Source organism: Pongo pygmaeus, chromosome 20 (assembly GCF_028885625.2).
Source record: "Pongo pygmaeus isolate AG05252 chromosome 20, NHGRI_mPonPyg2-v2.0_pri, whole genome shotgun sequence".
In the NCBI taxonomy this organism is placed as follows: domain Eukaryota; kingdom Metazoa; phylum Chordata; class Mammalia; order Primates; family Hominidae; genus Pongo; species Pongo pygmaeus.
The window spans coordinates 36945427-36958381 of record NC_072393.2 but is presented as its reverse complement, the minus strand read 5'-3'; the positions used below and the strand labels follow the sequence as shown (position 1 = coordinate 36958381).

The 12955-nt window shown below is 39.1% G+C and overlaps 1 non-coding gene across 1 annotated transcript; it reads left to right on the top strand.

The window, feature by feature from the left end:
* Positions 1 to 5901: 5901 nt before the first annotated feature.
* Positions 5902 to 6006, top strand: LOC129021272 (U6 spliceosomal RNA). The gene has a single exon (XR_008496002.1). It is a non-coding gene; the product is annotated as a U6 spliceosomal RNA (small nuclear RNA).
* Positions 6007 to 12955: the final 6949 nt, after the last annotated feature.

The window sequence follows — 12955 nt, the reverse complement described above, 5'->3', positions numbered from 1 at the left end:
TCATCATAGATTCATCATATCTGTTTTAAAACAGTCACATAAATGGAATCATACAGTATGCATTATTTTGTCTGTCTTCTCCAGTAAGAATGATGGTTTTGAAATTCTTCCATATTTTGCATGTATTAGTATCTTTTTTTAATCACTGAGTAGTACACATTGTATGAAAATACCACAATTTATTTGTCTGTTCTATTGTTGATGGATGTTTGGGTTGCTTCCTTTTTTGTTGTAGTTGCTGCTTCTATTAACACTGTTGTGCAAAATTTTGAGGGACATATAGTTTAATTTCTCTTAGATAAACGTCAAGGAATGCAAACCTGGGTCATGGGGTATGTGTACGTGTAATTTTATAAGAGACAGCCCTAGTAGTGTCCAAAATGGCTATGCCATTTTACTCTACCACCATCGGTGTATGAGAATTCCAGGTGCTCCTCATTCTCAACATTTGGTATGGTCACTCCTTTTAATTGTAGCCATTCTAAGGTTTGAAGTGGTGTCTCATTAATGTATATGCGCCTGATAAAACTGGCCATTCCTGTATCTTTCTTTGTGAAATATATGTTCAAATCTTTTGCTCTATCTTATTATTGAGTAGGACTTCTTTATATTCTAAATATAAACCATTTGACACATTTGACATTCTCCTTCTTTGGTTATCCCATTCATTTATTTATCAATATCCTGTGATAAGTGGACCTTTTAAATTTTGATGGAGTTCATTTGTTTTTCTATTAAATGCTTTTGGTGTTTTTTTTTCCCCCCTGAGAAATCTTTGCCTGCCTTGAAGTCATGAAAATACTCTCTTATGTTTTCTTCTAGGAGCTTTGTAGTTTTAGCTTTTAGGTTTAGGTCTGTAGTTTACTTTGAATTAATTATTGTCTGTGATGGAGGACAGCAGTATAAGATTATTTTTTTCCTTACAGATATTGAGATGTTTCAGAATGTTTTGTTGAAAAGACTATTATTGCGATAAGAATTACTTCAGTGCCTTTGTCAAACATTTACTGACCCTATAGATTTGAATCTATTTATAGATTCTTTGCTGTGTCTCATTGATTTTTTTTGTCTCTCCTTATACAGAAACCACAGTACCTTTTCTATTATTACTTTATAAAAAAATCTTGAAAGCCTTTGTTCTTCTTTTTAAAAATTGCTTTGGCTCTACTAGATATATTTTTACATAAATTGTAGAAACAGCTTTTCAATTTCTTTTTAAAAAAGGCTTGTTGGATTTCGCTTGGCATGGAATTGAATCAATAGATCAATTTGGGAAGAAATGACATCTTGGAAGTATTGAGAATTTCAATTCATGAAGTAGGTACAGATCTTTATTTAGATATTTTAAAATTTCTCTTAGAGATTATATGTTGTTTTTCATGTAAATTTCTTGTACATTTATCGCTAAATTTGTCTCTAAGTACTTTATGTCTATTGAGTATGGTTTTTAAATTGTATAATCTAATTTTTACAGCTATTATATAGAAATACAATTTATTTGTATTATTTACAGTGTATATTGTGACATTGCTAAATTCATGTATTAGTCCAGGTAATATTGTTCTCTTTGTAATTTCCTTAGGATTTTCTTCATATATAAAAATGACTGGGAATTTCAGTACAAGGAGAGGAAACATCCTTGCCTTTCTCCTGATTAGCTGAAAATCTGTCAATTGTCTAACTTGAAGTAATTTTGTCAGTTGGGAGTTCTGCAGAAGCCCATGACCAAATTTAGGAAGTTTCCTATTACTTCTATTTTGATGAAAAGTGGAGGTGCTGAATTTTATCAAAGGTTTTTCTTCTGGATCTACTGAGATAATCTTATAGTACTTCTGCTTCATTTTTTAATGTGGTGAATTACACACCAAAATGTTAAAACAGCCCTGTATTTGGGGGATAATCTCATTTATTTGAGATGTATTATTGTTTTCATATGTTGGTAAATTAAATATTATAGTACTTAGTACAAAATTTTATCATCTATGTTAATGAGGGATATTTATCTGTAGTGTTCTTTTTTTTTTTTTTTTTTTTTTTTTTATGGAGTCTTGCTCCATCACCCTGGCTGGAGTGCAGTGGTGTGATCCCGACTCACTGCAACCTCCATCTCCCGGGTTCAAGCGATTCTCTAGCCTCAGCCTCCTGAGTAGCTGGGACTACAGGCACGTGCCACCACACCTGGCTAATTTTTTGTATTTTTAGTACAGACGGGGTTTCATTGTGTTAGCCAGGATGGTCTCGATCCCCTACCTCATGATCCACCTGCCTCAGCCTCCCAAAGTGCTGGGATTACAGACACGAGCCACCACGCCTGGCCCAGTGTTCTTTTCCTGTGCAGTCTAATTTTGGTATAAGGCTTTTGCTGGCTCTATAAAATGACATGGAAAATATTTTCTCCTCTTCTACTCTCTGAAAGAGTTGTGAATAATTTGTATTATTTGTTCCATAACTACACAAGAGAACTTATCAGTGAAGTCATCTGAAAAGGTTTTAATCATGAGAAGGTTATACTGGTGAATTTAATTTCATTACTACATGTAAAACTAATTATGTTTCCCCTTTTTCTTGGATATGCTTGAATAATTGTGCATTTCTAATATATTTTAATCCAAATTGTCAAATTTCATCCAAATTGTCAAATTTCTTGGCATACTATCCCTGTATTAGCCTTTTAATGTCTGTAGAATCTGTAGTAATGTCTCCTATTTTATTTTTGGTATTGAATATGTGTTTGTGTTTTTCCTTGGTCAGTCTTGCTAGTTTTATTTACCATTTCAAAGAAATAATCTACTTTATTGATTACCTTTGGTATTTTTATTATTTCCTTACTTCTATTAATGTTTTATTGAATTTGTCCTTCTTTTTCTAGCCTTTGAGGTTGCAAGATTAAATTTTTTATTTTAAAACCTTTCTGTGTTTCTAATATAAGCAATTAAAGGTATAAAATTACTTCAAGTTCTACCTTATATGTATCTCGTAAATTTTAAAATGTTATGAATTTATTACTATTTCATTTAAGATATTTTAAAATTTACCTTGCACTTTTAAAAATTCATGGCATACCTGGAAGATTTTGTTTAACTTTCCAACACAGTAGTGTTTTAAAAAAACATATTTTATATTTGTTAACTTCTATTTTAACTCTATTTAATTTCATCATAGAGAAAATACTATGTAATTTCAATGCATAACATTTATTGTGTCTTCTTTAATTTATTAACAGATGGTCTGTCTTGGAGAATGTTCCATGTGCACTTGAAACAAATATGTATGTTTTCTTGGATATATACAGCTTAATAGGTTAAATTGTTTGATAATATTCAGATATTCTTTTTCCTTACAGTTGTTTTGTCTATTTGTTTTCTTAACTACCGGAGCAAGAATAAAGTCTTCAGTTATAATTGTAAATTTGTCTATTTCTTCCAGTAGTTTTGTTAAATTTGCCTAATGTATTTTGAATAACTGTTTATATGTTGATTCATTTAGGATTGTTATGTCTTCTTGATGAATTGATACTTTATCAGTATAAAATATCTCTCTTTGTCTTTACGAATATTCTTTGTCTTGAAGTCTACTTTGCTTATAATATAGCTGTATTTTCTTTTCCATGCATATTGTTTAATGTCTTTTTAACTCCTTTTACTTTTAACTTACCTACTTCTTTATATTTAAAGAGTATTTCTTGTAGACACACTTAACATATTGCTTGCTCTTATATTTTTAGTGTTAGCATTAACAACATTTTATACTATTATTGGCATGGTTGGCTTTAAATCTACCATTATATTTATTTTTTATTTGCTTATTGCTCCTTTTTTCCACTTTTGGATTGATAATTTCTAGCATTTTATTTTTCTCCTCTGTTTGTTTTTGTCTAAATCTCTTTGTTAGTTTTAGTAGCTTTGTGTACTTTCTGTAATCACCATCTCATTCTTTCTATTATGATCATCATACATTTTACTTTTACATATGTTAAAATGCCACCATACAATGTTATTTTCTTTCTTCTAATAATCAAATGTAGTTTAAGGAATTAAGAAATAAGGAAAAAGTATTTCATATTTAATCCATATATTTGCCATTTCTAGGTCTTTTATTCCTTCATGTAGATGTATTCCTTCATGTTGCAATCTTCTATCAGTTCCTTTCAGCCTGAAGAAGTATCTTAAACATTTCTGTGTAACAGATCAACTTGTGATTATTTTCTTACTTTTGTTCATCTAAAAAGTCTTTATTTTTCTTTCCATTTTGAGGGGTATTTTCACTGGATGTATGCTTCTAGGTTGACAGGATTTTCTTTCAGCATTTTAAAGGTGTTATTCCATTGTCTCTGGCTTGCAATAGCTCTGATGAGAGATAAGCTATTATGCTTATCTTTGTTTTTCTATAAGTAAGAGTCTTTTCCCCCTCTGTGTCTTAGCCCATTTTGTGTTGCTGTAAAGGAATACCTGATGTTGGGTAATTTATAAAGAAAAGAGGTTTATTTGGCTTATGATTCTGGTGTCTAGAAAGTTCAAGACTGGGGCATCTGTATCTGATGAGGGACTCAGGCTGCTTCCATTTCTGGCAGAAGGCAGAGGGGAGCCAAGATCATGTGGGGAGAGGGGAAGCAAAGGATAGAGGAGGTGCTGGGCTCTTTTTAACAACCAGTTCTTTAAGGACCTATCAGAGGTAGAATTCTCTCACTCTTGAGAAAGGGCATTAATCAATTCATGAGGAATTTGCTCCCATGACCCAAACACCTCCCATTAGCCCCACCTCCAACATTGTGAATCAAATTTCAACATGAGGTTTGGAGGAAACAGACAACCAAACCATAGCACTCTGGTTTGTTTAATGTTTTTCAAACTCTTTATCATGAATTTCCAGCAATTAGAATATAATGTTCATTGGTGTGATTTACTTTGATTTTTATCCTTCTGGAGGATCATTGAGCTCTTGAATCTGAGGTTTTCTATTTTTGACTTAATTTGAGATATTTTTAGTCATTATTTCCTCAAATATTTTTATCTGTACACTATTTTCCTCATCTTCTTTTGGGATTTATGTTTCACATATTTTAGAATACTTGATATTGAGTTCCAAGTTACAGAAGCTCTTTTCATTTCTTATGACAACATGCCCTATACCCAATGTAATTATTGTAGAAAATTCAATGTTTGCATAGTACACAATAGTATGAATGTGTAATAATTTACTTATTATAATAAGAAGCTTCCAACATAGATCCCCCAAATCTCACCTCCTGGTATTCCCACTTGTATGGAATCCCTTCCTCTTGAGTGGGGGCTGGACCTAGCAACTTGCTTCTAATGAGTAGAACACAGAAAAATGAATGGGAAATCACTTCTATGATTAGATTATGAAACACTGCTAGCAGTCTCTTGTGCTCTCTTGTCTTGCTCGTTATGATGATGTAAGCTGCAATGTGGAGAGGCCCACATAGCAATAAACTGAGGGAAGACTCTTAAAACAGCCAGAGAGGAACTGAGACCTTTGGAACTGAATCCTACCAACAACCATATAAATGAGCTTGGATGTAGATTCTTCTTCAGTTGAACCTTCAGAGAAAACCCCAGCCTCAGCTGCCACCTGAGAACAGTCTTGTGAGAGGCCCCCATTTAGAGGTCCCAGAAGAGCAACACTCAGATATCACATACATTGTGATATAATAAATCATTACACTTTGGAATTATTGAGTCACTACACTTTGGGATAATTTGTTACACAGCAATAGATAACAAATACGTTTTTTCTATCTACTATTTTTGGACATGCCTTCTTCCTCTTTTATTTGCTGTTATAAGTATTACTGCATTAAATAGCCTGGAGAATATAACTTCATCTTCAGAAACTTATTTACACAAGTGGCATTGGTAAGTCAAAAGGTATGAGCAGGCCTCAGTTTGGTAGTGCATATAATAAAAGTTTGGAATAATACAAAGAAGATTAACATGGCCTCCACACAAAGATAATATGCAAATTCACGAAGTGCTCCATATTTTTTTTACAAAGGCTTAAAACCCATTCAATGGATGAAGGATAGTGTTTTCACCAAGTTGTGTTCTGTATCTTGACTGTGGTGGTAAATATTAATACATGAACCTACACATGGGATTAAGTTGTACAGAACTACACACACACACACACACACACACACACACCACTGAGTGTACGTAAAACTGGAGACATCTTAATGAGGATGCTGAGTTGTATCGATGTCAGCATGAGGTTGTGAAATTATACAGTGGTTTTTAAGACTATCATTGGGGGAAACTAGGAAAAGAGTGTATATGATCTATGATCATTCTGTATTATTCCTTCCAACTAAATGTGAATCTATAATTATCTCAATAAACATTGTAATTTTTAAGTGAGATGAGCATTTTTATTACTTACTATTTATTTATTTATTTATTTATTTATTTTTCTTGATTATAGAGATGGGGGAATCTCACTGTGTTTCCCAGGCTGGTCTCAAACTCCTGGGCTCAAGTGATCTTCCCACCTCAGCCTCCCAAAGTGCTGGGATTACTGGCATGAACCAACATGCTCAGCCAAGATCAGCATTTTTATAATTTCAAAATACATTAACACATTTAACTCCAAGAAGAGCATAATGTAGAATTCTACTCACCATATGAATGAGCTAGTTAATGAGCATGCTCACTATTGTGGATTTATTAATTTTTGGCCCATTACAGTATGATAGGAAATTATGTGAAACCAGCAATAAGGAAGATAAAGTGAGTTTTTTAATTATTATTTTTAAGAGGGTATTTCTCTATTGCCCAGGCTGGAATGCAGTGGCTTGATCATAGCTGACTGTAACCTTGAACTCCTGGGCTGAAGCTATCCTCCTGTCTCAGCCTCCCAAGTAGCTAGGACTACAGGCATGCTCCACTACGCCTGGCTAATTTTTTAATTCTTTGTCAGGGTGGGGTCCCACTATGTAGCTCAGGCTGGTCTCGAACTCCTAGCCTTAATTGATCTTCCCGTCTTGGCCTCTCAAAGAACTGGGATTATATGCGTGAGCCACTGTGCCCTGACAATTGTTTTATACTGATAAAAAATTTACTTAACCAAGAATATATAAGAATCAACATAATTCCTATATAATTAATGAATTCTTACTTCCTTGTGCAATGTGGCACGAAAATATATCAAGTAAAACAACATGACAGGCTGGGCATGGTGGCTCAAGCCTGTAATCCTAGCACTTTGGGAGGTCAAGGCGGGTGGATCACCTGACGTCAGGAGTTCGAGACCAGCCTGGCAAACATGGAGAAACCCTGTCTCTACTAAAAATACAAAAAAATTAGCCTGGTGTGATGGCAGGAACCTGTAATCCCAGCTACTCAGGAGGCTGAGGCAGGAGAATCACTTGAACCCAGGAGGTGGAGGTTGTAGTGAGCCAAGATTGTGCCACTGCACTCCAGCCTGGATAACAGGCTCCATGTCAAAAAACAATAACAACAACAACAAACAAAAACTATATGACAATAATGTGACATTCTCCTCTCAGAACGTAACAGATCAGGCAGATAATAAACAGAGAAAATTTAAAAACATTACAGACAAGGTTGATTCTCTATCTAAATCTAAATCTACATATATCTGCATCTATATAGTTATATCAAACAATAAAACTAAACAGTCTTCAAATATCCATGGGATAATGAGAATTCCACACCCAGACACCCACGCACATGGCTTTCAAAATCCTAAAGAATAGGACTAATTTCAAATTCCATGACCCCAATATAGTAGAAGTAGAAAAAAGGGAAAATCCTAGGCAGAAAATTTAACCTAATTGCAATTTAAAGATACATTCTAAATACTTGTGAATTAATGAGGGAAACAAAACTGAATTTCTTCCTCATTTATAAACACTAAACATTGAGGATAAATGATGGAAACATTCCATGGAAGAGGCTAGAAAATGAATAAGACATTTCTTTTAAAAAAATCCTGTGGTGGATTGCAAAACTGGAGGCAAATTATCCCTCCTGCTGGTGTCTAAGCTCTCCAAGCTCTTAGCATCATCAAGCTCCCACACTGATTCTGAGCTTGGCCTTGGGACCTGCTTTAGCCAATGGGGCAGTTGAAAACATACCACAGGCAGACTTGAAAAGCATGTTCACATTCTATTTCACTCTCTTGTTGTGGTCACCATGTGGAGAAGCCAGGGTTAGGCTGTTGCTTGGTGAGAGGTATGTGGCCCCATCACCCTTGTCACCCTGGCCAACGGCCTGCCAGCTGCCAGTTGTATGACTGAGGGCATCTGAGTTCTTCTAGCCACCAGCCCACTCACCGGCTGATCTTGGATGCCTGAGTGAGCCTAGCAATGATTAGCTGAGGCTGCCTGAACCACTCAGCCCACCCACAGAGTCGTGAGCTAACTAAATAGTGGCTGTTTTTAAGCTGCTGAGTTTTGGGGGTGGTTTGTTACACAGCAAAAGCTGTGGCATGAAAACATAAGGTTAAGACAAAGAGGCAGTTGTTGCACAAAGTTACAAGTTGAGTCACTGCTCTCCCATCATCTGTGCTAATAAAATAAAGTAAGTGCAAGGCAAGCGATCTATAATGGTGTGGCTGGAGCTGCAGAATTCTAAGAAGGTGTACAGAGCTTGGCTGAGAGCAGAGGATATCCCCCAAGCCTGGGCTCTGTGCGAGCATTTCCCCTTCCTTCTGTGCCTAGGCATAGAATTCACCCTGGTGACACAGGTCTGTTCCACACCAGGTCATAAGCCACTTTATCTGAAACCGGGAGAATCAATAAGGCAATCCTCATAAGCCTCATGGCCCTCACTCGTGGGTCAGGGCTGTGGGTTCTCAATGCAGTGAATTCTATAGCTAAGTGGACACAGGTCAGGCAATGAAAGCAGCCTTTGCAATGAGAAGCTGGGCTGAACCACAAGTCAGTCAGCACAGATTGCAGGGCCAGGCAGCACACACAGCGTAGGTCCTCTGCACATGTTTGAATGAAGGTGTACACATTGTTAACATAATGTGCACATAGGTGTGGTGACACTCCTGTGTCTGGGATTATCCTGTGGGTGATTCTTCAGGTTTCCCTGGGCAGAGGAACCTGGAATCCTTAGCAGATGGGGTTGCCCAGCCGGCTGGCTTAGTCTCAAGCCATCTGAACGGAAGTCAAGGATTTCTGCAGGGACCTGTTCTTCCACAGGTGTTCCTGCAGCATCGTAAACAAGATGGAAGGGACAAGCCACATCTGTCTGTTTGCAATAAAAACAAACCCTTAAGAACAGACAAGATGGCATAGAGGCACCACATCTGTCGCAAGGGGACCAGCGGCCGTTGGCAGTTTTTATTTGGCTTTATTTGTGCAGCTGGGAGGCGGGCCTGGTGGGAGATGGCAGGGTTTGTCTTCCGAGTACCAGAAGCAAAGGAGCAATTAGAGTCCTGTCTGGTCCTGCAGGGTCAGGAACTGCACCATTCCTTTCCAAGGTGGCTGGTAACCTCTCTCTGGCCTGCAATGATCACTCAGCCCATATATACAGTCCCCAGGGCACCCCCTGCCCATGCCTCCACATCTTCATGTGCTTAAGAAATTGGGAAAGACCACAGGAATCCAAAGAGAGGGTGGTACAGGCAATATTCAACAGCCAAAAATTCTCATCCCCAAAAATGCCCATTTAGATAGAATTTAGAATTTAAAACTAAAATGTCTTTTTTTTTTTTTTTTTTTTAATAGGGTCTTGCTCTGTTGTGGTCTGGGCTGCAGTGCAATGGCATGATCATAGCTCACTGCAGCCTTGACTTCCCGGGCTCCTGCGATCCTCCTGCGTCAGCCTCTTGAGAAGCTAGGACCACCATGCTCAGCTAATTTTTAAAATTTTTGTGGAGGCCAGGCGCGGTGGCTCACGCCTGTAATCCCAGCACTTTGGGAAGCCGAGGCTGGCAGATCACAGGGTCAGGAGATCAAGACCATCCTGGCTATCACCGTGAAACCCCGTCTCTTCTACAAATACAAAAAATTAGCCGGGTATGGTGGCGGGCACCTGTAGTCCCAGCTACTGGGAGGCTGAGGCAGGAGAATGGAGTGAACCTGGGAGGCAGAGCTTGCAGTGAGCTGAGATCGCGCCACTGCACTCCAGCCTGGGCGAGAGCGAGACTCCGTCTCAAAAAAAAAAAGAAAAAATGTGTGGAGACAGAGTCTCACCATGTTGCCCAGACCAGTCTTGAATTCCTGGCCTCAAGAGATCCTCCCACCTCAGCCACCCAAAATGTTGGAATTACAGGCATACACCACTGCACCCATCTGTGTTCTTGATTTTATAATTGGGAAGTTCCGGACACATTCACCGAAGCCGTAGTTTTCTCCATTGTCTGGGGCCCCGGCTTTGTGCTCCCCTCCTCCTGCTGGATCTCTCACCCCTGCATGACCTAGTGGTTTGTAAATGGCAAGCTGCAGGGGGCCAGGACTCAGTGTGGCTCATTTTTGTGTCCCCAGCTCCAGAAAAGGCCTGGCACACTATAGTCCCCAAGTCATTCGCTCATAGTAACTCAGTGGTCAGTAAGGTCACTTCTAGGTGATTTCTAGAGATTCCTCCAGGTGATCAGTCTATTCTGCAAGGTCTTTGGATTCCTCAAAAACCTGCACTGGTGAATCTCTGTGGCATGGGATTTGGGGGAAGTCCCACAGGGTGATTGACACAGTCAGCCTTTGCAACTTTTTAGGTTTTTGATTCTCATAATTGATGTTGCGTTCCAAGGCTTCAAAGTCAGGATGAGACCAGGCATGGCAGCTCAACCTTGTAATCCCAGCACTTTGGGAGGCTGAGGTGGGAGGATTGCTTGAGCCCAGAGGTTTGAGTCTAGCCTAGGCAACATAGTGAGACCCCATCTGTACATACACTCACACACAATAGCCAGGCATGATGGTGTGTGCCTGTAGTCCCAGCATTGGGAGGCTGAGGCGAGAGAATTGCTTGAGCCCAGAAGTTTGAGACCAGCTGGGGCAGCATAGTGAGACCCTGTCTCTACAAAAAATAAAATAAAATAAATTAGCCAGGAGTGATCACATACACCTGTAGTCCCAGCTACTCTGGAGGCTGATGGAGGAGGGCGGCTTGAGCCCAGGAGTTGGAGGCTGCAGTGAGCCATGATCCCTCCAGCCTGGGTGACAGAGTGAGACCCTGTCTCAAGAGAAAAAAGAAAAAAAAGAAAAAAAAAGAAAAAAAATCAGGATGGGCAATAGTAAGAATGAATAAATAAACAGGTAACTTAGAGTGTTGCTGGATGAGTTGGGGGCATGCTGCTATCACCCTGCACATGCTGCCCTCCCTGGTCCCAGGAACAGGACATCTTCCCTCTGCACACCTTTGTCCTTCTCCTTCCGGGCTTTGGTGTCCAACTTGAAATGTGGCTGCTTCTCATGGCTTCTCCTCCACCTTCCAATCAATCGAACGGCTTTGGGGACCTCATATGTTCTCCATTCACCTGGCCAGCTTCCTTGTGTCCCTTAAACCTTCGCAGGTGGCTACATTTAGCCTGGCATAGACAATAAGGCCACTGGCACACAAAGCTTCAGGGATGCTTGTCCCAAACCAGTGCTCATAGATGCTGACATTGTCACAGCAGTCCCCATTGAGACATCTGTTCATAGGAAGAGGAAAGACAGCACCACTGCTTAGCTTGAGTTGAATTTATTTTTGTTCTACGAGACTGCAGAAGTCGAGACCCATGATGCCTATCTAAAAATCCAACCATATCAAAAGAAAGCCGCTGCTCTATAAACGAGATTAGCTATCTCCCAATTTCGGTGTATAAATTGGCTCTCAATTTAAACTTCCTCCTCTGCAGTAGTCCTTCATTACAAACCATCATTGCATCAGGAGAACATTGGAAAAAAGAAAAGCAACACAACAAAATACTTAATTTCATTAATCTGTTTAGCAATACCAATATAATGAGGCATAGTATTGATTTTCTTACTTAGGATTTAAAATCTAGACTTCTTTTCACAGAATTAAATGCTTCAAACTGATATTCCACCTCTTTACAGTCGCATCTTTAATTTAGTTGTTATAATTAGGCATTAACGGGTGTCAGTAGGATAGCCAGTTAGAGACCATTCTGTTCTGCTTGTCTTGATTATCACAGTTTAGATGTAAAGTAAATTAGAATGAAAGACTATACAGTCCAATTACAGATAAAAGCAGCAAACTGCACTGTTGTAATTAGATGCCAGGACTATTTTTCTTAGATTTTGTATCTCTGAGGGCCTTTCTTAGAGCTACTTGGCTGAAGCTACTGCTAAAAGATTTCAGAGTGGATCTGAGTCTTTGAGGCCATCTTGTCTCTTCCAAAACTTGAATTCTGACTGGGCTTTCCTCCTGGGAGCCTCTTTTCTTTACCCAGAGCCCACGAGGACTTGCTGGAGTTTTTTTCCCTTGGTGCCAGGGTCTTCAGGCATCCCTGCCTTTCAGTGGCTGGGCAACTCAGGTAGACTGGGGTGTAAGGATTGGTTTCTTCATGCGTGCATCTGGCTACCCCATCCCTCTTCCTCTGACCTCTTCACCACCTCCTTTTCTTCCCCTCCTCCTCTTCCCCATTCATGTCTAAATTTGGATATTTCCCTGATGTTTTGGCTCAGAATGGTGGTCCAAACCATGCTTTAAACCCCTGCAGTGGAATTTACTAGAGGTGAGGATATGCTAAGGGTGCTTTCCTGTAGGCACTGTTTATCTTTGAGCAGAGAGGGGAATAGCCAGATGTGGCTGCTGAAGAGTGACTTAGAGGTAATGGACCCATTCATTCACTGAATAAGCATTTATAACCAGTGTTATAATAAGCATGTATTGACTGCCCAGCCTGCCGGGTGTGTGTCTGCCCCACAGTCACCAGGTCCTGAGTCCCCCACCCCCAGCAGGTATGTGTCCCTGAACTCTCATCCATCCTCATGCCTTATACAGCGGCAAAAGCACTT